Source organism: Notamacropus eugenii, chromosome 1 (genome assembly GCF_028372415.1).
Source record: "Notamacropus eugenii isolate mMacEug1 chromosome 1, mMacEug1.pri_v2, whole genome shotgun sequence".
In the NCBI taxonomy this organism is placed as follows: Eukaryota; Metazoa; Chordata; class Mammalia; order Diprotodontia; family Macropodidae; genus Notamacropus; species Notamacropus eugenii.
Window position 1 is genome coordinate 26007190 of NC_092872.1, and position 24662 is coordinate 26031851.

At 37.3% G+C, this 24662-nt stretch overlaps 1 long non-coding RNA gene across 1 annotated transcript; it reads right to left on the reverse strand.

The window, feature by feature from the left end:
• Positions 1 to 13663: 13663 nt before the first annotated feature.
• Positions 13664 to 21269, reverse strand: LOC140534590 (uncharacterized). The gene is made up of 4 exons (XR_011977386.1): positions 21010 to 21269; positions 20128 to 20222; positions 16560 to 16726; positions 13664 to 14679 (listed from the first exon to the last, which is right to left on the reverse strand). It is a non-coding gene; the product is annotated as an uncharacterized lncRNA (long non-coding RNA).
• Between the last annotated feature and the right edge of the window lie 3393 nt (positions 21270 to 24662).

A 24662-nucleotide genomic window follows, 5' to 3' on the forward strand; every position in this document is an offset into this window, starting at 1 on the left:
CGAGGTGAGGAGGTAGTCGGCCCCCCCACTTTGGGTCATACCTGGTACTGACACCTACCAGCTGCTTCCCCAGAACCCTCAAGTCTGCGATTTCCGCTTTCTGATCGTGACCGGACCCTATTCCCCCATTTCTACATCTGCCTCAACCTTGATCTGCCTTCTTAGAACTTTCCTGGGACTTCCACACCTTCATACTTAGTCCCTCCACAAGTTACTTAGGTAAACACTTAAGTGCTTGCCTGTCCCTAGGGAGCTTCCCAGGCAAACATCCTCCCAAGCATGCCCAGTTGCTAGGGGTTGGAAAAAAAGGGTGTAGAGGGAGGGGCAGGAAGGATTTATTAAGTGCCTACTATGTGCCAGACTCTGTTTTATGTATGATGTACAAATATTATTCTTTGATCCTCACCACAACCCTGGCTATACGACTATTATCCCTATTATACACTTGAGGAAGCTAAGATAAAGAGGCTAAGGGACTTGCCCAGGATCACACAGCTAGTATTGTCTCTGGTTGGATTTTAATTCAGATCTTCCTGACTCCCAAGCCCAGTGTTCTATCCAATGCTCTACCTGTCTGTCTCTGGAGAAGGCCATGAGAAAACTGAGGGTGAGGCTACTTAAGAAAAAAAGTAAGTATGAAGATGGAAGCAACATTGTTCTGATGATAATGCTGTGACTTTCCTCTCTAGAGCTGCCTTGTCAGGAGTATGAATCCAGGCATGTAAGATCCTTCTCATAGTAAGGAAAAGCTTCTCTGACTTGTCCAGCTTAACAGAGATTCCACTGAATATATATAGTCAATTAGAAAAGAAAGAGTACAGTAGTTGGCAAGGAGACCCCGCAACCTGAATGCAAAGTTTGTACCATCTGCACGAGTAACTAGGAAAATAGACAACTTTATGAAACTGATGAACCTCAAGCATCTTCACAAGTGAAAAGTGAGAAGTTGGTACTCAGCCTAGAGTTATGTGGTCAGCACTTGGATGGAGGGGAGTGTTTGCCCTGCCTGCTACCCTTGGAGACTATGCAGACATTGGAATGGCTATGATCTGATAAGGATGCTTATTTCATGCTCCGTGTTGAAAAAATAGAAGAAAAGGCAAGGTAGTTTATCAAACAAAAATGACCCTGGAAATACATTGAAAAAAGATGATTTAAGAATCATTGGACTACCTGATAGCCATGACCAAATAATAGTAAACATATTTTAAGAAACCATAAAAGGAAACTATCCAGATCTTAGAACCAGAGGACAAAATGGAAATAGAAGGAATTTTCTGAAAGAAATCCCAAAATGAACATTCATAGCATTATTTGCCAAAATCTAGAGCTTCCAAATCTAATAAAAAATACAAGAAACAGCCAAAAAGAAAGAATACTGAGGACTTAATAAAGGTCACACAAGATTTGGCAGCCACCACTTAGAGAATCAGAGAGTTTGTAATACAATGTTACAGAACCCAAAGGAATACCTTACCCAACAAAACTAAAAATGATCCTACAAGAGGAAAAAAAATGGATCTTTAATGACATGAAAGACTTCCAAACATTTTTAAAGAAAAGATGCAGAAATTTTGAGGTGCAGACAAAGGAATCAAGATAACCATAAACAGCTAAACATGAATGAATAATCATGATCAGGAATTTAACAAGGACGAACTGCTTACATTCAAACAGATCTATATGGAGATGATCTATATGTCTTTTCTGAACCATACCATCATCAGGATTCAAAGAAGGGGTCTGATTAGAGAGAATATCTGAGGATGGTCATGATTATCTTAAAAGAAGGGTGGAAAAAAAAGAGAAGAAGAATACACTGGGTGGGAAGGCAAGAGAAAGATGAGGGGAAATTATCTCACATAATTGGGATGCATAAGTCGAAGTCTATACAAACAAATGGGTGAAGAGCTGCTGATACTTGAATCTCACTTATCTGAACTAGTCAAAGCAGGGAGAGAGAAAAAGACAGAGAAAGAGAGTTGGGTACAGATAGACATTTCCTTCAACATTGAAATAGGAGGGAAAGTAAGGAGAGAATTAGAAAAGAGATAGATTATGAGAGAATTAGTTCCAAGTGAAACAAACTCAAAGAACGTACCAAATTATTTCCAGTCTTTTTTTGTAAGGGCAAAGAATTTGAAATTGAAGAGGTAACCATCAATTTGATAATGGCTGAAGAAGTTAGAGTACCCAAATGTGATGTAGTATTATTGTGCTATAAGAAATGATAAAGGAGATAGTTTCAAAGAAACCTGGAAAAAGTTGTATGAACTTATGCAGAGTCAACAGAACCAGAATAATTTATTCAATGACACACAATATTGTAAAGACAAAAACTTTAAAAGATTTAGTAACTGACCAACCACAATTCTCCAGGCTAATGATAAAACATATTACTCTGTTACATGTCTTTTGATAGAGGTATAAGACTCAGTGTAGAATGAACCTATAAAATGATGGTAGAGAGAGAGAGACAGATATTGATAGATTTTCCCATAAGCTTTCTCTCTTCTGTATCTTAGGTTAAAATATCAATATTACTGGCTATTCAATATATTAACAATGTAACTAGCAATATTTAAATATTTTACCAATTTATCAGCTATGAGAAAGATCATAACCAAAGTAATCTTTAACTATCAACTTCAGCTTCTGACTTTTCCTCAGAAACTGGAACCATAGTTCCACTATTAAGATGTCTCTGGAGGGCATTTAAAATTGCTTCTTAAGATGTCTTTTCCACATCACTTCTCTTCAGATTAGAGTTAAAATCAGTTATCTCCAAATCTTTCTTTTTTCTTTCTAAAAAATTCCTCGGTTTCTCAGGAAAAGAATTCTCACACTCCTGAGTTTCATTCTAATTCAGTGATGAAAGCAAACTCATTCCAAATAGCAACTACACAATTTCATCCTCTAAGTCTATTCCCTTTCAACAATGCAATAATAATATTCATAGTGTCTGTGTGAAGAGCTATGAAAGCTGATGTTTTATGTAGTTATAAGCATATGTATTGTCTCCCCCAGCACACGATAAGTTCTTTGAAGACAAGAACTATTTCATTTTTGTTTTTATATCTTCAGTACTTAACACAGTGCTTGGCATATAGTAGGCGCTTAATAAATGCTTTTTGATTGACTGCATTACCATCAGCCTGATTGGATTTATTGTTTTGATTCTGATTAAAATTTTATACAGCATATTTTGTAAGTGACCTTGAATAAGAAGCAGCAGTTACAAAACAAAGTAAATAGGCTAGTGCCTGGAGGATGGAAAGAGACCCAACTCCTAGACTAACTTGAGAATATTCATACCACTCACAAAAGAGAGAATCCAAGGAATGACCAATATACAATTTCTCTGAGAGCTAGAGAAAGGCATAGGGAGCTTGTCAGATAACCCAGAATGCCCTCTGATGCTGGATGGAGCACATATGCCCAAGGTCTAAACTGTTGGAGAGAACCAGGCTCTGGTCACAGAGTCCCCTCTCTGTCATAAAGGTAAAATAAATAAAAATAATTTAGTTATCTTTTCATGTAGAATATTGAAACTCATTAGAGTGTAAGCTCTTTGGGGGAAGGTATCATTTCTTTTTATCCCTATGTACTTTCCACATAGTAAGTGCTTAATATATGTTTTTTAATTAAAATTTATATAACTAGAGCAAGTGATAACTGATAGATTACACTGGAATTTGCACATAATAGTCATTTAATAAATATTTTAAAATAAATTATTGTATGTAGCCTTTTCTAGTCATACATGATTTTGTTGATCTCTTTTATGCTATTTTTCACCTACAAACCATGGTAACTAATATACCACAGACTACTTAAACTCACCACCTGCGTGCCTTTGGTTCACTTGAGATTAAGCACTAATAATATAAAATAGCTAATAAAAAACTATTCTCTATTAGGTTGAGACTTAAAGTCATCAAAACAAAAAGCACTTTATGGAACTCCTAAATCAGCATCTCACATTTAACCTCAGCTTTGCCCTGCCCACACAATCCTCTCCAGACCCATGGCTTCCAGCCAGCAGAGCCAGGGACTGGGCTATTCCTTTTGTTGGTGGTGTGGCTGCTTTCTCCTCTAAGAAGTTCTATAGCTAATATAGGGTTGATATCTCCCAAAGTGCACCTGATTCCAACTGAGGACCCTAGATCTATCAACCTCTTGAGAAAATCAAACTGCTTCCAACCTTAGATAAATCCATCTCGGAATCACTGCTCTGTCACCTCCAATTAGGTTGGAGAATACAATTGAGACAACCAGTGGCTTGTGTTCAAGCTTACCTAGCTTTACCCCGACTCTAGCTGTTGTAGAGGAGCAATTACTTGCTGCTAAAGTGAGAAGAGCCACCCTCACAGAGAGTCCTAGCATTACATAATGCTACATGGACAGTCAAAGGAAGACAAAGACCTAAACGGTTGGGTTACTCATTTTTAAAGTTCCACGTGTGAATCAGCATCTATTCTTCCTCAATGGCCAGCAAGCCAATAAGCCATCCCCATCAAGACCGTTCAGCATTTAGCCACACATATCTCTGGAGTCTCCAGAGGTTTTTAGAAGAGTTGCAGCATGCTTTTGTGTGATAGCCGCTCTAGAACTGCTCCCACACATGCTCCAGGTGAACAACTGCCGCTACCTCTGAAGTCTTCACCTGGCATTCTTCATTTTAGTAACTTGTATTTTTTGTGTTTGTACCTCCTAAATTAGACAGTGAGCTCTTTTTATAGAATAGAACCGAAGTATCCCAGATCACCAAATCACAGGATCATAGAATTTCAGTTTTGGTGAAACCACATGGCTTCTAGTCAACTTCTTACCTGCAAATAGAATCCCTGCCACTTTAGGTTGACTTTTATTGTTAGGGAGTCTATCTTTATGTCAACTAAATCTGTATCTTTTTAATTTTGATCTGTTTCTCCTGGTTCAGCCATTTGAGGTGACAGGGACAGGTAGAATCCCTTTCCTACTTAGCATCCCTTCAAATTGTTCAGTCGTCTTCAGTCATGTCTGACTCTGTGACACCATTTGGGGTCTTCTTGACATACTGGAATTGTTTGCTATTTCCTCCTCTAGCTCATTTTACAGCTGAAGAAATGAGGCAGACAGAGTTAAATGACTTGCCTGGAGTCACACAGCTAGTAAGTATCCGAGGTCACATTTGAACTCAGGTCTTCTTGCTCCAGGCCCAGCTCTCTATCCGCTACACCATCTAGCTGGTCCATCCCTTCAAATGCTTGAAGATAGCTATCATTTGTCCTAAGTCTTCTCTAAAATACAGTCTAAACCTCTCCAGTCCCTTCAACTGACCTTCATAGAGCATCTGCTTTAGAACTTTCACCATGCTTGTCATCCTCTCCTGGAGGCTCTCTAGTTTATCAATGTTGTTCCCAAAATGTGGTGTCATAACTGACTACAGAGTGTGGGGTATTACCAGAGCAAGTACTGTAAGAGCAGTACTATTATTACCTCCTTATTCTTGAATATGATGCCTCTCTTTTTTTTCTTTTTTCCCAAAAAATTATTAATTTGTTTTCAGGTTTTAAACAATCACTTCCATAAGTTCCAGATTTTCTCCCATGCTCTCCCCAAGATGGCAAGCAATCTTACATCTGCTCTACACATACATTCCTATTAAACACATTTTCACCTAGTCATGTTGCATAGAAGAATTAAAATGAATAGAAAAAATCATGAGAAAAACAAAATATAACAAAAGAGAAAATAGTCTGATTCATTCTACATTCCAACTCCATAGTTCTTTCTCTGGATGTGGATGGCATTTTGCACATGATGCTTCTCTTAATACAGTATATGATCACTTTATATTTGTTAGCCACTATGTCATACTGCTGATTCATACATGTCATATTGTTGCATTTACAATTCGCCAACCCCCCCCCCATCTTTTTCAGATAACAGACTGTCTAGCCACACCTCCATCTTGAATCTTTGTTTTGAACTTCAGCATAAAACTTTACCTCTTTTCTTCGTTAAAGTTGTTCAGTTTCACCCAAGTTTCTGGCCTCTAGATCACTTTTGTGTTTCCAATTGTGTTAGAGATTTCTTCCAGCTTTGTGTTGTTTGTAAAATTTCTAAGCATGTCAACTGTAAGGCAATATCTTAGATTTCTTTTGATTCTGCATTATGTGTAAAGTAACACAAGAATAACAGACAGTTAATAATGACAGATACTGTGGTTCATCAGATCACAAACTTTAAAGATAGAAAGATAACCTTAGGAGAGATCTAGCATAGCCCTTCATTTTTCAAAAAAGGAAACTAAGTCCTTGAGAAATTATATTACTTGACCAGGTCACACAAGTGGCAGAATCCAAATCCAAAATTAGGTCTTCTGATTTCAAATCCAGGGCTACTTTCAGTATTCTGTGTCCCCTAATACATTGATATAGTGCATTATGGTTTATAAATTGCCTTCTTCATCGTCCTGTTGAAGTAGATAGTGAAGGCATCATTATCCACATCGTACTGACAAAGAATATTTGTTTATTGTTTTCAAAAGTGGAGTTGAAGAACTGTGGTTACCAGACAAGTCCCACAATTTAATTAGGGGCACTCTGTAGCCTTTATTCTTTTTCTTTTATTTTTTCAGTAGATGCTATTTATTTAACAGCTATTTATTAAGCATCTACTACATAGAAAGCACAGTGTCAAGTACTGAGGTTGATTAAAAAAAAGAGCCTATAGTCTGTCATGGTTTCCTTTCATAGTGGAAGAGCATTATTCAAATTTACCATAATCAGGATGATTTGGATTCTTGAGCAGAAGTGTCAGAAATTAGGAGTTTGAAGGTGCCTAGTAGAGGATGAGTCATAAGGTGAAGCAATCAGAAATTATCCTCTGAATGACTCCTCTTTTTCTTCTCTGGACTCAAATGAATAATATAGAAGAAACCCTATTTCTTCCTATCCTTTTTCATATCTTTTTCCTTGTCTTTAACAAGCACTGAGGAGTAAAGATACCTGCTCCCAAAGAATGGGCATGCTTACTGACATCAAGACTAAGTTTAATAGTGGTTCAAAAAGTCTTCTACAGAAATGAGTTCTCAGACCAGACATAACTTGAGGTTGGGGATTGGGGGGGAGGGGGGGGAGTGTCCCTTTGAGAGTGTAAGACCTTCTCTGAGTACTACTGCTCTAAATAGCTTAAGTGAGAATAATTCTGTACTACTTGTCTTGAATCCTGTTGGGGTACACTGTATGTTTAGGTAAACATCCTTTCACGAAAACCCCATTAAATGCCTTTCCAATCCATCATTCTATATGTTAGTGTATAATAGAGTTTTTCTACTGTATCCTGGAAATGACCTGAGGCAATAGGAGAATACCGGAAGCCAATGTATGCAAGTGATTTTTTTTTTCTTCTGCTCTTGAAGATACTTCCTGTCTCAAGTTTTCTGAATAAAGAATGGAAAGGAGATTCCTGTCTGAACTCCATTTTGGGTTTTGCTTTTAAATGGCTGGAGCAGAAGGGAGGGATCCTGCTGCCTCTTCAGGGAAAAGAGCAAAGCAAGAATTGGTATGAATCCTACAGATCTATTGATGCTAGCATAGATACCTCGACTGCTTCAGAGCTAGAGCAAACAATAGTGGATGTGTAATAGACCAAATCAGATTTGGAATGGGCCAACAATGGCCAAACCATGAACTACAGCCACAGCAGATGAAGTGAAGCTAATTGCAATGTCTCTTCTTTCTCTCCCCTTTCCCCACCTCAGACCATGTTTCCTCAAAATGATTTCCAAGGAAATCTTGACACATTTCAAAATTTGTCAAATATTCCTTATGTCTTCTACTGGTTGGGAGAAGGTGGAAAAAGAGAGAACACAGGTGGAATCAGTTCTGCCTGGTAATTTTATTGCAGCTTGCTAATTACATACTTCTTTACCATTTTGTTTTAGTGTTGCTAAGCTACTATTTTGGTTATTGTTTCAATAAATCCCATGGCCAATAAGAAAAAAATTTGTAAATTTTCGATCTTATGAATGAGGTACATCAGTGAGAAGAGAAGTTCTCAATGATGGAATAGGATATTAGAGCAAAGATGAAGAAAGATTTCCTGTTTTGGTAATTTTGTAGCATATTCTCCTAGATGTATATAGAACCTGGGACCAGCTGCCCACGAAGAAGAGCCAGAAGGCAAGTGGGATTGGGAGTAGGTTAATCATATGTGGTAGGAGCACCACCTGGTGAACAGTGGAGGAGATTGCAACCCTGGGGGAAAGATCCCTCATGTCTACTGATTACTTTCTGAATAGCCACTGGGAGAGTGGCCTGAAGGTAGCACAACCTTATGGTCCAATTATACACTATATCCCCAGCTGGTTAATTCATGACATCATAAACCACTGATATGGGCCATAGACATGAGCCATAGCCTACGTTATACATAAAGTCAGTCCCAGAATGCTAGAGTAGAGGGATTTAACAAGTTCAAGAGTTTGAGAAGAGGGAGCCTAACCCCCTTCTCATTAGAGGATAGGTTTCTCAGGATTGAGCAGTTATATTCTAAAACGATTTTACCTATTTCATTCATGCCCATCCATGACTTTCACTATGTATTCTTGGTCACATATTTTTATACTGTACCCTAACACTCAACACACACATTTCCACATTTTTAAAAAATCCATTTTTTTGTCCTTAAGGGAAGGCAGTGTCAGGGTGAGACAGGAAAGCACAGCAGTTAGGGCTATCAGTGCAGAACTTGGTCATGGTCCTATTTGTAAGAGAAGTGAGTACCTAGTGAAAGGAAGAATTTTTGGTTAAAAAAATAATGTAGTGGGGAGTAAAGCTCTTCAGTGAACTGAATAGATGTACAAATGAATACGCATGTATGTATGTAGGTGCACAATAAACACACATACCCATATTATTCAGTCTTTTTTCCCTCTCAGATTGTGAAATTGCATCCAGTTTAAGACTAAATATCGCATCTAAGAAGGCTACAGTTGGAAATGCATGTAAAATTTAAAACAACATTAATTACTGTATGTTTTTCCCCCAAGCATTCCACCTGGTCAAGGATTTTTTTTTTTAATTAAGGAACTCTGACCCAAGCATTTCTGAGAGGTTAAAGATAGGCTTCAAAGGTATTAAGGAAGCAAACTCTTGTAACAGAGTCATTGAAGCTGAATTATTTACTGTTTTCTGTGCCCCAAATCCCAGGCAGTTTGGAGGATAATTCAGCACACTGACTTATTCAGGTACATGAGAACATGTGTACATGTAGCAAAAACCATTGAGAAGCACCAAACCTCTGCAGTTTCATTGCTCTTCACCTTAAAGAGTTTCACCTGCCTCTGTTTCCTTCCTTCACAAAGAGCTATGGTCCATCCCTTAAACACTTATAAAGAAGCCCTGTTTATCAGTTTTACGTGCTGCCTGTAGGTAACCCCAGTGTATGAAAGAGGATAATTCCCTTTCTAGGGCTACTAGCTGCAGGGAATATCTTCACAATTCATCTTCCCTGTGTTCCTAATTATAGTAGCAACTTATTTCACAAAAGGCTTATGGATTTCCATGTTTCCTACTCTTGATCTAATATTTTAACAATAAATCATATAAGCTCCTAGGTCCACAAATAAGCAGAAACATTTATGAACAGACAACCAACAAGCATTTATTAAACTGCTACTCTACACTTGGCATTTTGGACATAAACACACTAAATGTAAAAAATTTCTTTTGCAAGATGAAAACAGGTGCATGTGCACATTTTTCACAAGCACTTAAGGGAAATCCTTTTTAAAAACCAGCTATTAGTAACTTGACCTCTCATCTCCAAATATGTTAAAGAATATGTGAAATAGTATATATTAGATACCTGTACTTCATTTAAAAAGTTTAAAATATGTGCTAGTACCTGAACAAAAGCTGTTCGAAATAACCAAATGTTATTGCTACAATATTAGCTCTTTATGGTTTCAAAATGTAATGTGCTCATTATGAAGAAATGCCCATTTGCATGGCCCAGTAAGAATCTCAGAGATTGAATAGGTTAACTAAGGGTGACAACTGACCAGAATCCATATACTCTAATAATTCTACTTCTCCTAATTTGCGAGCCGAAGTAGCCAAGATAAAGGGGAGAAAATATTCAAGCTAGCATCTTTTAACCACGTTCCTTTTTTTTACCCAGAAAAATCACTGTTTAAAGATAAAAAAGATAGATGAGCAGTTGCTATTGATACCATTTATCTGCCACTCCCTAAATTTTCATACTAGTTAATTTCTTAATTGTATTTTCATTAGCCATTGCCTATTGAGATTTAAGCATTAAATTCTAGTCCAACCTTAACCATTAGTAAATGAAACCCCAATACAATTGGTCACTTCTTCCTTAATCTCATTTGAAAGCATATCTTGGGGAAAGAAAATTATTTTTTTAACATTTTCTTAGTGCTTTGCCTGAGTTTTAGAGATTTCAGATTATCAGTTTCTAGCACCTCCAAATTGAAAAAGAAAGATACACCTGGCAAAATTCTATAAATCAACATTAAACTCATTATATCATTGTGTCAGTGTCATGATAGCATGCCAAAACCTCAACCAGGACTTAACAGATATATGGCAGAAAAATGGCATGTGGGGACAATAGTGGAAGCCATTAATCCTTTCAGGGGTTCTAAAGCAAGTTCATAGTTGTCTAAGGCTGATAGTCAACAGCGTCACTTGTTCGGAGGAATGGACTCATAGTCCAGATTTGGGCTCTCCTACCTTCCCTTTCCATAACTTCTCCCTAGCTTTTTTGTCATTTCATTCTTCTCCATCTCCTATTCCTTCCTGAATGCTCATATTCATAAATGGTTCTACCTTCTATTCATTGTCTCTGGATTTTATCTTCAGGTCCAGATAAATAAAAACAAAATTCTGGCTTGTTATTTTCAAATAGATTACACAAGGTCACCTTGAAAGCGGGACTTTGATACATGTCAGTCAAGGAATTTTAAAATTATAGGGCATTTTTGAAAATGTCTTTACTGCTAGTTGTCTGGGGAGTAAATTTGGGAGTTGTTAGCAGGATCATGATACATAAATCATGATACATAAGGAGAATAAGATGCCTGCCCATGGTGTAAGGTTCTTCATAATATAGAGTTTTATAGTCTTAAGAAAGTGGTTAAGAGATAAACAATCATGTAAAAAGATGTTGAACAATTCAATGTTGGATTGAAGAGTAGGAATGTTGATGATAGGTGGATCACCTAGCTAACACATGTGATCTCGCAAGGATACAAACAGCTAACCAGGAACCCAAAAACTTGGTGGGAAACACCAATGGTGATGATATTTGAATAAAGATGAGAATGATGAGCACAGAGCCATCCATTCTTGGCTTTAATAGATCTGTTTTAGCTTAATGAGGAAGGAAGAGAGACCTGAATAAAGACATAAAACATTCTGACGTGCACTTGAAAATCAAGTGCCAATGCAGAGCATAACAAAACGAAAATAATTTTTCTTTACCTATACACCAAGCTATATCCTTCACTTCCTTTAAACTCTGACTTAAACCTTGTCCCCAGGAAATCTTTCCTAATAACCCTATTTATTGTAATCATTCCTTTACATCACTTGTCATAGCACATATATTTATTCTCTTGTGTAATAAAGTCTGGACAATCCCTAGCAGATGGAGCCACTTATTACTTTGCAGAAACTAAACTCTCATTGGCTCATTTGAACCCACCCACTATCAACTCCTTATACTTTTAGATCCAGAGGGTATTTAACAAATCACTTATATCTTTTTGATCTTAAAAACAAAATAGTACAATTAGTAAAAGCATCATATCAGCTGTAGTAGCTACAATGTCAGAAAAGAAGCAAATTTCAACCCCCAATCCGCAGTAGTAAGTCTTAATCAGCACACTTACCTATGTTCAACACCTTGCAGAGATGGAAGGGATGATTGACTACCCTGATCCAGAGCCTGAAAGGGCACCAGGTACATGGACCACCTTAGTCCATTTCTCTTGATCCATCTCCATACTCCTTCAAGCTTTTGTTCTAATATTTTTGAGTCCTACCTTTTTTCTGTCAGAATCCCTCCTTAGTCCATCTAGACTATGGTCATGTTTCAATAAATGTAAAACTTCATGGTGAACTTCCCCTTGAGAAATCTCATATCTAACTCCTCCCTACTGAGTAAAAATTTGTAGTTTCTGCAAATCATGTAAGCTGTAGCAGAAGTGTGCTGGTAAATTTTTTAAAACCAGTTGTCTAGGGAAAAAATGTACAGAGGTTTAATCTGCAACATTTATATTTTCTCCACCACTTTCCTAAGTCTAGATCAGGGAATGGCAAACTACAGCCCATAGGCCAAATTTGGCTTGCTACTTATCTTGTGAATTAATAATGATTTTTGTATTTTTAAAAAAGTTTTATTGTATAGAAAAATGTAAAAAATATTCTTAGCTCTCTAGACAGTCAAAGACATATGGTGGGACCACTTCATGGTAGTTTGCATATTCCTAGTCTAAACAATCAATAAAACAATAAATTGAGCCCTGATTTGTAGAGTTTATAGATGTGTAAATGCTTACCCTATAAAATTTAACAATTAGCTCTCAAAAGCAGATCCTAACAAATTCCTGAATGTGGGAATATCTATAATCATATAGTATAAGAATGTAGTTATAAGTAATACATGGTATAGTATACTTGTGAACACATAGTGCATTTCATTCTCATTAGAATTGCATAAAGCAAGCACAAATATGTGAAAAAATAATATAATTGACAGTATATAACTGCATACTGTACACCACAAATGGATCACAAGTCTATATTACAGTATATTATTGCATTTTTAATTATATAATATTGCAGTATATTACATACAGCATCACATTTTAGGGTTTCATGAAATAATTGAGTACCTAGGTCACTTGTGGAAACAAAATACATATAAATGCTACATCAGCACAAGAAGTATAATATAAGAAGAAGTCTATTATATAACAAAAGCATTGGTCAATATGACAGAATATATATTGCATCTAGATGCCAATTACATATTAAATTTACCACAATAATGCACATGGGTAATCTTCTTTCTAATTTAATCAGGAGCAAAATAAGTTAACTTATCACAGACCAATTTGTCCTGATATTTCTATTGTGACCTGGCATTAATTCATCATGCTTGTTGACCTGCTGTTCCAATCTTAATGGCTTATTCATCTCCCCTCCACAAAAATACAAGAAATGGATTTTAAAAAATTCTTCAGTGGGTCTTAACAATCAAAAAGACTCACTCCCTCAAAAAAAATTCCACAAATTTTCAAAACAAGAAACAACATCAGAGAAACTAGATCTTAATTGTAACAAGGGTGTTCCTGCTCATTGTGACAAGCTCCCACAGGTGACAATTTCCTTGTCTGAGTAGGAAAATCTCTGTTGGCTCCTAGCACTATCATTTTCTATATGTAATCCCTAAATTCTGGGGGCTATTCTTCATTGAAACTGTTCCTTTTCCACTAGAGGGGAAATACCACTACATAAAAATTGCTTAAGATCTTTTGTTATATTCAAAAGCAAAATAATTTAATTAACTTTTAAAAACATAGTAGAATTAGCAGTTGCAGCAATAGCAACAGAAACTACTGTAATCTTAATAGCTGTCCTCCAAGGGTGAACCTTTACTTTCTGATGGGCGTTGCCTCTCCTCAAGTGAGTACCAGCAAAGACCTTGGTCTAAAGGGCCCAAGGTCTCCCAGTGCATTCTGGGCTATCTCCAGTCACCCTGATGAATATCTGGTCACTGGATTCAGCTCTAGAGAAGAAGTGAGGTTGGGAACCTGCACAGCCCTCCCTCACTCAAAACAAAGTCAAGTGTAAGTCATGTCATCATTTCTCTGATGACATGGTCTTCTTCAGCAATGAAGGACAAACACAATTGATCACTTCCCTATAGCTCCAAAGCTTTAGAAAGAGAAACCAAAGAGTTCCCTGGTATAACATAAGACTCTTAACTCCTGACACTATAGACACAGAGGGACAATGGCAGTTACTTACAGTGGTTTTTGGGGAGGCAGGTAACCAGAAATATAGTAGGTGCAGGGAAATGGATAACTAAAGTTACTCACAGCTTGTAATGGTAATTTAAGTGGGAAGATCTTTCCCATTCATTAGTAGGCCCATGTGACTTGCTTAAATCTTAAGTCACATGTGATGGGAGAAGCTTGCTGTGGGTAGAATAGAATGAGTGGAGTAGAACTGAGTTGAAGTGAGTGAGAGTAGTTAGGGCAGAGAGAAAGAGGAGACAGGCAAGCAGACAGCTAGGCTTGTATTTGTGGGAAGGCCCCAGCACAGAATTGGGGAGGGGGGGGGGGAGACAGGAGACTTGGGAATGGCTATGTCCCCTGTAGTGCTAATATGCATTGATTTCCTAGCTACTATGATGGATTTGACTTTCTGGTTTGGGGATTGGCTTTCCAGGGTCTGAATAAAGGTTTTTCTTCCACCTTCTCTATGGAGAGTTTGTTATACTTTGTGATTCATATTCATAGTTACCACCGGTGCTGTGAATGTTGCCTTGGTGATACATGGCTCTTGGTCACTATTTATCCACTCTTCTCAGATGACTGACAGAATGGTGGCCACTGTACATGTTGGTTTCCTGGTCTCTTCTGACTTTGTTCTATGAGACAGAGATAATCATTCACCCAGTTGTATTATGTGTCTGAAAATATATTGCCTTTCTTGTCTCCAGACTGAGAAAAGAGTTACAGCTCATGGATATAGTCGTGTTGGTCTGTCTTTCTCCATCCTTCTTTTCTCAACCTCGTGTCCCAGTGTTCCAACATTCTGCCTCTCTTTCTGCCACATCCACCCCCTAGTCTAGATCCAGATCATGAATATATCTTACTAAATGACAGATACTCAGAAACATCACACAGAGATTCTGGCCAGGCTCACATTCAGATTTCTCTGACATCTGTATCTTTATGTATTACTCAATATATTGTAAGATAATGAATCTCATGTTGTTTAATGTGGATGTATTTTGTCTCTCTAACTTGATTTTAAGTTTCTTGAAGGTAAGCTTTTTCTATACCATTTGTAGTACTTAATTCTATTTAAATATAGTAAACACTCAGAAAATGCTTAATGACTGATAACTTCTTGCAATTCATAGTAGACCCTTCTTGTCTTCACCAGTAACTAAAGTTTCTAGGTGGCCTTTATATTTTAAGTCAACTATTTTAAGTATTTTAATTCAACTGAAAAGTTATGAAACTCTACAAATTAGTCTAACAATATGAGAGGAGGACATACTCTTTACAAAATATAGTTGCAAAAGAATATGCTGGGGTCATTTTCTCTCTAGTAAATGAAGTTCTGCATCCTCTACAATCTATGGTATCTGGGTGGCCTTTCCCTGAGGGCAGAGAAAGGTGAAACCCATGTAGCTGTGTGAATTCTGGAAAATGTAATCCCAGACAGGTAGTGTTGTTGGCTTCTTACCCTGAGTAAGAGATTCTTGTGGGAGATAGTACACAGACAAACAGACTGGGAGGAGGTAGAGCCAAAACATGAGTACCAAGTTAAATTGGAGTTCCTATTGGAAGAAAAGCAAGCTAAATGGCTGAGGACAGGGAGTGAAGTCAAAGCAGACATTTTGCTACATGAGTTTAGAGACTAGTGTCTGGGCATTTCATGCCAGCTGCAGCATCCGTGACTTCTGCTCATAAAAACAAAACAAAATAAAAACAAACAAACAAACAAAATGATGGTGTGGCTAGAATGCACTGAGGCTAGAAGGACTGTTGCTTCTCTGAGAACAAGAAATGATCTGGCAGGTTTCATTCCCTTCCTTTGAACTACTAGACACTTCCTATATGATTTTCACTATTTCTTAGCTACTTCTAATTTCTGGTTTTATCTCCTATAAGCTATAATAGATGAAAACTTTTCTGTGGTAAATGTCTGTTAATTGTGTTAATGGAGGAAGCTGATGAATACTTATGGTATAAATAGATAAAGGATGAATCTTCTCTGTGGCAAGGAAAGGGAATTGAGTTGAATGAAAAGATCCTATGGTTTTGACTTTACTAACAGGTCTTATTATAGCAGGAATCAATGAACCACATGATTTAGAACTCTTACTCTTGGACTATAGACTCATGCATGATCAAAATTCAGGTTTCCCAGAGTGACACATGTCGTAATGAAGCTTCAGTTTCCTGAGAGGTTAGGGTAAGGGTAGAAGGGAGTACGTACAGGTATGGACCAAGGGGAAGTCAAACTTCCTGCCCTGCTGGGGGGAATGGGGTGGGGCAGGGAGGAAAATGTGCTCTGGAAAAAATGTCATTTCTAAAATTCCAGAGGTTGGGTGTTACTCTCTCAAATATACCAAATTCTGCCTCTGAGCACCAGATGGTAGTTATAATGACATTAAGCTATGGTATCCAAAATGTCAGGTGTGAGTTACCTCTGGTCTTTTTTTACTTCTATACTATTGTCCTACAAATGGATAAGGAAAACTAGAATGGAAGCACATAAATGGACGGTACTTACAGTGCCAGAGATTGTGCCAGAAGAGATATCACTTTCAATCCATTTCCCAAGGAAATAATAACAAAGTGAGTTTTTTGTTTGTTTGTTTTCTTGGTGCTTATGGGGTTTTGTTTGTTTTCTTTCATAGTCATTCTCAGTTATGTCCTTTCTCCATCCTGGAACCTTCCCTTGTAATAAAGAAAAATAATAAAGGAGAACTTACCTATATAGAAAATGTTTCTATCATCTCCCATCACATTTGGCATCCATATTCTGCCATCAACCATCATCAAAAAAGGGGGAATTTATTTTAAAGCCTATCCTCTAGAATCAATATTATCGATCATTGCATTTAATCTGAGTTCAACTATCTTTTTTTGTGGTTGTTCCATTCATATCATCGTAGTCACTATGTATATTGTTCTCCAGGTTCTTCTTTCTTCATTTTGATCAAGTCCGTGTATTTCTTCTCATACTTCTCTGAATTCCTTATACTTGCCATTTATTGTGGCACAATAATATTCTGTTTCATTTACATACTAGTTTTTCTTCCCCAATTGATGCATACCCACTGCATTACAATTTTTTTTTTTGCTAGCATAAAAAGGTTCTTCTAGGAATATTTTGATGTATACGGACCTATCTTCTTATCTTTAACTTTCTGAAATCACATGCTCAGTGGTGTGATTTTGGGACAAAGGAGTATTAATGATTTAGTATTTTATTTTAATGATTCTAAATTGTTTCCCAAAGTTATTGGATCAATTTGTAATCTTTTGCCATTGTACCTAAATTCTCACAGTGTAACTCATCTTTGTCCATTGAAACAGAAACTCAGAGATGTATTAATTATTAGTGATTTGGAACATTTTACCAAGTGTTGCTAATAGTTTACCTCTCTTTGGGTGAAGACTGTGTATGTCCTTTGCCCACTTATCTATAAGAATGGTCCTCCTACATTTTGTAGATTTGGGTCAATTTCCTGTATATCTTAGGAGTCCAACTTTTATTTTACTGCAAAGATCTTTTTTCCCACTATAAATTTTCCCTTCTTCTTCTGATTATATTGATCTTGTTCATGCAAAATCTTTTGCATTTTATATTTAAAATTCTTTCATGTTCTCTTGTATTTCTTATTTCATTAAGAATTCCCCTTAAACATAGTTATATATATCTATATCTATATGTGTCTATATATAGATATATATATGTCCTGTCAAGTGTCTTCTAATTTTTAAAAATGATATATCCTTTGTATTTATATTTAAATTGAATATTCATTTAGAACTTATTCTAGCACATGGATTAAGATTCTAGTCTAAAACTATTTTCTGCCAATTCCCTTTTCAGTTTTCCAAGTCATTCTTGGCAAATACGTCTGACTTCAATAGTTTATATGCTTCACTTTATCAAACAATGAGTTACGGTATTCATTTGCTACTAGGTTTTACTCTTCCAATATATTCCACTGATCTACTTTTCTATTTTTTAACCAGTACCAAATCATTTGATGATTTCTTCTGTATAGTATAGTTTGAAATCTGGTAATGCTAAGAACCCTCATGCTTTTCTTTCATTTTTTCATTATTTCCATTCACTTTTTATTTCTCTAAATAAATGTTATTCATATTTTGTCTAGTTCTATAAAGCCAACCTTAGGAAATTGTATTGAATAGCACTAAGTTCATAAATTAATTTAATTAATATTATCATTTTTATAATATCTGCACTGTCTAAACATCAGCAATAAATGCTTTTATTCATATTCCTTTATTTTTATAAATATTATGTTGAAATTGTGTTTATGTAAATTCCAAGTATGTCTTAGGTGTTTTATGTATTCTGTAGCCCTTTTAATGGAGTTTTTCTGTCTCTGCTTTCTGAATTTGTTAATGATATATAGAAAGGCTATGGGTTTGTAATATTTTGTATCCTGCCACTTTCTTGAAGTTGTTGAGTGATTTTGATTAATTTTATTCATTGAATTTTTGTGGTTGTCTCGGTAAATGATCAAATCCTAAGAGAACAGAAATAATTTTTACCTCCTTTGCTGACTTTTCCTTGAATTACTTTTTATTGTCTTATTTTATTACTTTTATTTGTCTTGTCTTATAGTATTAGCATTTTTAGAACTATAACAAATAGTGGTCAAAATTATAGCTATCCTTGTTTTACCCCTGATCTTTCTGGGAAAATTTTGTGACAAATAAAAATCCTGAGAGACAGAGTTTCTGGGTAACTAATAATCAATTTATTAATTAGGCTAGCTAGCAACCAATAAATTGATGGCCAGTGGTTTCTCTCCGTAACCAAAGGAGACCCTGAGAGCCTTAAATACTTTCTAAAAGGAAATTCCCCTGACGAGTGAAAATTCAACCTTGATTAGTGAACATTTGATGAGAAAGTAGGCTAAAAGTCTTCTACTCCTCCTGCTGAGAAAGTGGCTCCATCATGAGACTCAGCAGCCTCCAGCGATCTGGAGCCATTTCCATTCAGACTACTCTGACAGATTTTCTCCTTCACAAGCTGGGTCACCCAAACTCTAATGAAGGGGATGAAGCAAATATATACATTCCTCTGCTCCCCAGGGTATAAGGGCTATACCAGATTGGATTCAGTTTATGTTGTAAACAAAAATTATGTCTCCTAGTTGGGTGGGATTCTGCCCAAAATTGATGAGCGTGCTCTTTGAGAGTTGAAAGTAATCTCATCAATCAGCCACACCCTTCAGAAACTGACGGACCTTAAGCAAAGTTGGGCCTTTATAGAAAATAGATTTTCTGTAAAAAAAAAATTTTCTTCTATGCCTTCTGTGGATCACAATTAATAATTTATTGTTCATATAATAACATAATATTAATTCTCTCAGCTTCTAAAATTTCTATGTGGCAAGTAATGCTATCTGTGGCTTTTAGATAGATATTTTGGATCATACAGAGGGAATACCTAATTTTTTCCTATGACTTTTGGCATTTTAACATCACTGGGTAATTAAAAAGGGAGATGGGAATATATACATTTGCTCCAGTCTCACAGGCCAGGGCTTTCTCCAAGCCAGGGCCATTCCCTCTACTTATGCCCTTCATTCCACCCTCCCTTTCCTTCCATCTCCTCTCTCCTCTAGGACCTTGTGGCTTCTATCATTCCCTCTCTCATTTCAATCTTTATCTCTCTTATCCACTTGCTCCTTCCTTACTGCATTAAAATGCACCTAGATCACTATTCTCCTTTTAAAAAACACTATTACTTTACCACTTCTCTATGTCTCCTCTTCTTCATTGCCAAACTCCTAAAGAGAACTCTTGAAAGATGAATGGTGAAGATAAGCAGTCTGCAGTATGCTACTACCATAAGCAAAAAGTGACAAAAAGAATTTTATTAGATATATAGGTATTTGAAAGAAGATGGACCAGAAGTGTAGTTAGAGAGAAAAACTGAATAGCTTAAGTGGTACATTTGTACCTTAAAATGCTAAAAGTAACAGAGCAGTCACCTTTGACTCTTTCCTGTTCCTTATCCCACATATGCCATTAGTTTCTACATTAATCATTTTATCTCTTTATATCTACAGATCCTTCTCAATACTCACAGCAATATACTTTACCCAGTCCTTGTGGTTGCATAAATAAACTTGAATTTGTCATTGACTGCAACAAGTCAACCTTCTCATTGGATTAATCTAATCTGTAACAAGAAGAGATAGATGTCACACTTCTCCTGGCTAGAAAGCACATGACTCATGCCAATGTAGGATGGTACTTCTTTTGGGTCTTCACTCTAACATGCTCTGTCCTTTTATATTTCTAAACCTTTTTATTGTTCATCTTGTCCTTTTCAAAACACCTGCACATGAAAATATGCCTCCAACTTTCAAGATTCTCTTCCAATGAATACATACATTTTTGCTCCCAAATCATCTGGAAGATATAATTCAGAGGGAGAATCCTTGCACACCCAGACCTAGGGCTTCCCTAAAGCCTTCTAGGAGTTGAGTGTGTGGGGTGGCTACTGGTCCCTCACATCAAAAGTACAGGAGATTAATTAGAAATTCTCTGAAGTCCTTCTAGACTCTAACATCGTTGAACCTATGAAATAAATATTCCATTTGGGAAAGCTACCTTAACAAGTGAAATTCCTGAGAATTTTAAATTGCAGTAACATAAAATATGGTGTAGATACTGAATGAATTGAAGTTGCAAAGTAGATGGGATACATTTGATAGCACTGGAGATGAAAGGAAAGAGAAACATAGGTTACATCCACATACCAGTCTGATCATCTAAGGATAAAATTACCTTTTAAAAAAATGGAATCTCGAGGGCAGAGCCAAGATGGTGGAGTAGAAAGACACACATATGCAGGCTCTCCCCCCACAGCCCATAAAATACCTGTAGAGAGGGAATCTTAACAAATTTTGGAGCAGCAGAAGTGGAGAACAACAGAGTGGAAGAGATTTCCAGCCCAGGCTGACCTGAAAGGCACACGGGAAACGTCTGTTGCACCAGACGCAGAGCGGAGCCCAGCCCAGCCTTGGCCGCGTGATGCAGTGTGGTTCTGGGAGAAGGACACCTCAGGGGTCACAACAGCAGCAGTTTCGCAGATCCCTCAACCCACAGGTGCCAAAGGTCAGTAACAGGGTTTTTTCAGCTGGTGGGGAAGGGAGGAGGGCCTTCCCATAGCCCTGGCTTCAGGCAGCAGCCACAGAGGCCACATCAGGCAGGCAGCAGCAGTTCCCACCACAGCCCCTACAGGAGCCCGCATTCATTGTTGGATCATAAAATCCCTGGGAGCACTGAGGTACTGATTATTACCTCAGCCCTGTGTAGAGGCCCTGAGGGAGCTGATCTTTATCTCACACTGAATGGTGGCCCTGCCCAGGCAGCTTATCTGAAAATCAGCCCCAGTGCTGGCTTGGTGGAACTGGAGGCCGAATGGCTATGGAGAGGAAACTGCTAAGATTCTGGGCACAAAAATCTCTACCTAATCCCAGACCAGTGTACACGCTTGATTGTGCCACCTTGGAGGAACTGAGATCTTACAGATCCCCAGAGTATACCCTACTCTTGACAAAGGACCCAAAAGTCAAGTAACTGGTTGGGAAAATACCCAAAAAGGGGAAAAAAAATAAGACTATGGAAGGTTACTTTCTTAGTGAACAGATATCTTCTCCCATCCTTTTGGATGAGGAAGAACAATGCTTACCATCAGGGAAAGACATAAAAGTCAAGACTTCTGTATCCCACACATCCAAAATAAATATTCAATGAGCTCAGGCCATGGAAGAGCTCAAAAAGGATTTTGAAAATCAAGTTAGAGAGGTGGAGGAAAAACTAGGAAGAGACATGAGAGAGATGCAAGAAAAGCATGAAAAGCAGGTCAACACCTTGCTAAAGGAGACCCAAAAAAATGCTGAAGAAAATAACACCTTGAAAAATAGGCTAACTCAATTGGCAAAAGAGGTTCAAAAAGCCAATGAGGAGAAGAAGGCTTGCAAAAGCACAATTAGGCAAATGGAAAAGGAGATTCAAAAGCTCACGGAAGAAAATAGTTCTCTCAAAATTAGAATGGAACAGATGGAGGCCAATGACTTTATGAGAAACCAAGAAATCACAAAACAAAACCAAAAGAATGAAAAAATGGAAGATAATATGAAATATCTCATTGGAAAAACAACTGACCTGGAAAATAGATCCAGGAGAGACAATTTAAAAATTATGGGACTACCTGAAAGCCAGGATCAAAAAAAGAGCCTAGACATCATCTTTCATGAAATTTTCAAGGAAAACTGCCCTAATATTCTAGAACCAGGGGACAAAATAAATGTTGAAAGAATCCACCGATCACCACCTGAAAGAGATCCAAAAAGAGAAACTCCTAGGAACCTTGTGGCCAAATTCCAGAGTTCCCAGGTCGGGGAGAAAATATTGCAAGCAGCTAGAAAGAAACAGTTCAAGTATTGTGGAAATACAATCAGGATAACACAAGATCTAGCAGCTTCTACATTAAGGGATCGAAGGGCATGGAATAGGATATTCCAGAAGTCAAAGGAACTAGGACTAAAACCAAGAATCACCTACCCAGCAAAACTGAGTATAATACTTCAGGGGAAAAATTGGTCTTTCAATGAAATAGAGGACTTTCAAGCACTCTTGATGAAAAGACCAGAGCTGAAAAGAAAATTTGACTTTCAAACACAAGAATGAAGCATGAAAAGGTAAACAGCAAAGAGAAGTCATAAGGGACTTATAAAAGTTGAACTGTTTACATTCCTACATGGAAAGACAATATTTGTAACTCTTGAAACTATTCAGCATCTGGGTACAGGGTGGGATAACACACACACACATGCACACGCACACACACATAGAGACAGAGTGTGCAGAGTGAATTGAAGAGGATGGGATCATATCTTTAAAAAAATGAAATCAAGCAGTGAGAGAGAAATATATTGAGAGGAGAAAGGGAGAAATGGAATGGGGCAAATTATCTCATAAAAGAGGCAAGCAAAAGGCTTTTTTAGTTTAGGGAAAAAGAGGGGAGGTTAGAGAAAAACATGAAGTTTACTCTCATCACATTCCACTAAAGGAAGGAATAAAATGCACACTCATTTTGGTATGAAAACCTATCTTACAATACAGGAAAGTGGGGGATAAGGGGATAGACAGGGTGGGGGGGATGATGGAAGGGAGGACATGGGGAGGAGGGAGCAATTTGAGGTCGACACTCATGGGGAGGGACAGGTTCAAAAGAGAGAGTAGAAGTAATTGGGGGCAGGATGGGATGGAGGGAAATATAGTTAGTCTTATACAACATGAGTATTATGGAAGTCATTTGCAAAACTACACAGATTTGGCCTATATTGAATTGCTTGCCTTCCAAAAGGAATGGGTGGGGAGGGAGGGAGGAAAAGAAGTGGGAACTGAAAGTTTTAGGAACTACTGTCGAGTACTGTTCTTGCCGCTAAGAAATAAGAAATACAGGTAAAGGGGTGTAGAAAGTTATTTGGCCCTACAGGACAGAGGACAGAATGGAGACAAGGGCAGAGAGGGATGATAGACAAGAGAGCAGATTGGTGATGGGGGCAATTAGAATGCTCGGTGTTTTGGGGTGGGGGGAGGGGATAAGCGGGGAGAAAATTTGGAACCCAAAATTCTGTGAAAATGAATGTTAAAAAAGTTAAATTAATTAATTAAAAAAAAGAATACTTTGAAAAAAAGAAAAGAAAACAGTTCTTTCAAAATTAGGATGGAACAGATGGAGCCTAATGACTTTATGAGAAACCAAGAAATCACAAAACAAAACCAAAAGAATGAAAAAATGGAAGATAATGTGAAATATCTCATTGGAAAAACAACTGACCTGGAAAATAGATCCAGGAGAGACAATTTAAAAATTATGGGACTACCTGAAAGCCAGGATCAAAAAAAGAGCCTAGACATCATCTTTCATGAAATTATCAAGGAAAACTGCCCTAATATTCTAGAACCAGGGGGCAAAATAAATATTGAAAGAATCCACTGATCCCCTCCTGAAAGAGATCCAAAAAGAGACACTCCTAGGAACCTTGTGGCCAAATTCCAGAGTTCCCAGGTCGAGGAGAAAATATTGCAAGCAGCTAGAAAGAAACAGTTCAAGTATTGTGGAAATACAATCAGGATAACACAAGATCTAGCAGCTTCTACATTAAGGGATCGAAGGGCATGGAATAGGATATTCCAGAAGTCAAAGGAACTAGGACTACAACCAAGAATCACCTACCCAGCAAAACTGAGTATAATACTTCAGGGGAAAAAATGGTCTTTCAAAGAAATAGAGGACTTTCAAGCATTCTTGATGAAAAGACCAGAGCTGAAAAGAAAATTTGACTTTCAAACACAAGAATCAAGAGAAGCATGAAAAGGTAAACAGGAAAGAGAAATTATAAGTGACTAACTACAGTTGAACTATTTACATTCCTACATGGAGAGACAATATTTGTAACTCTTGAAACTTTTTTCAGTATCTAGGTAGTTGGTGGAATTACACACACACACACACACACACACACACGCACACACATGCACATGCACACAGAGACAGAGAGCAAAGGGTGAATTGAATAGGATGGGATCATATCTTAAAAAA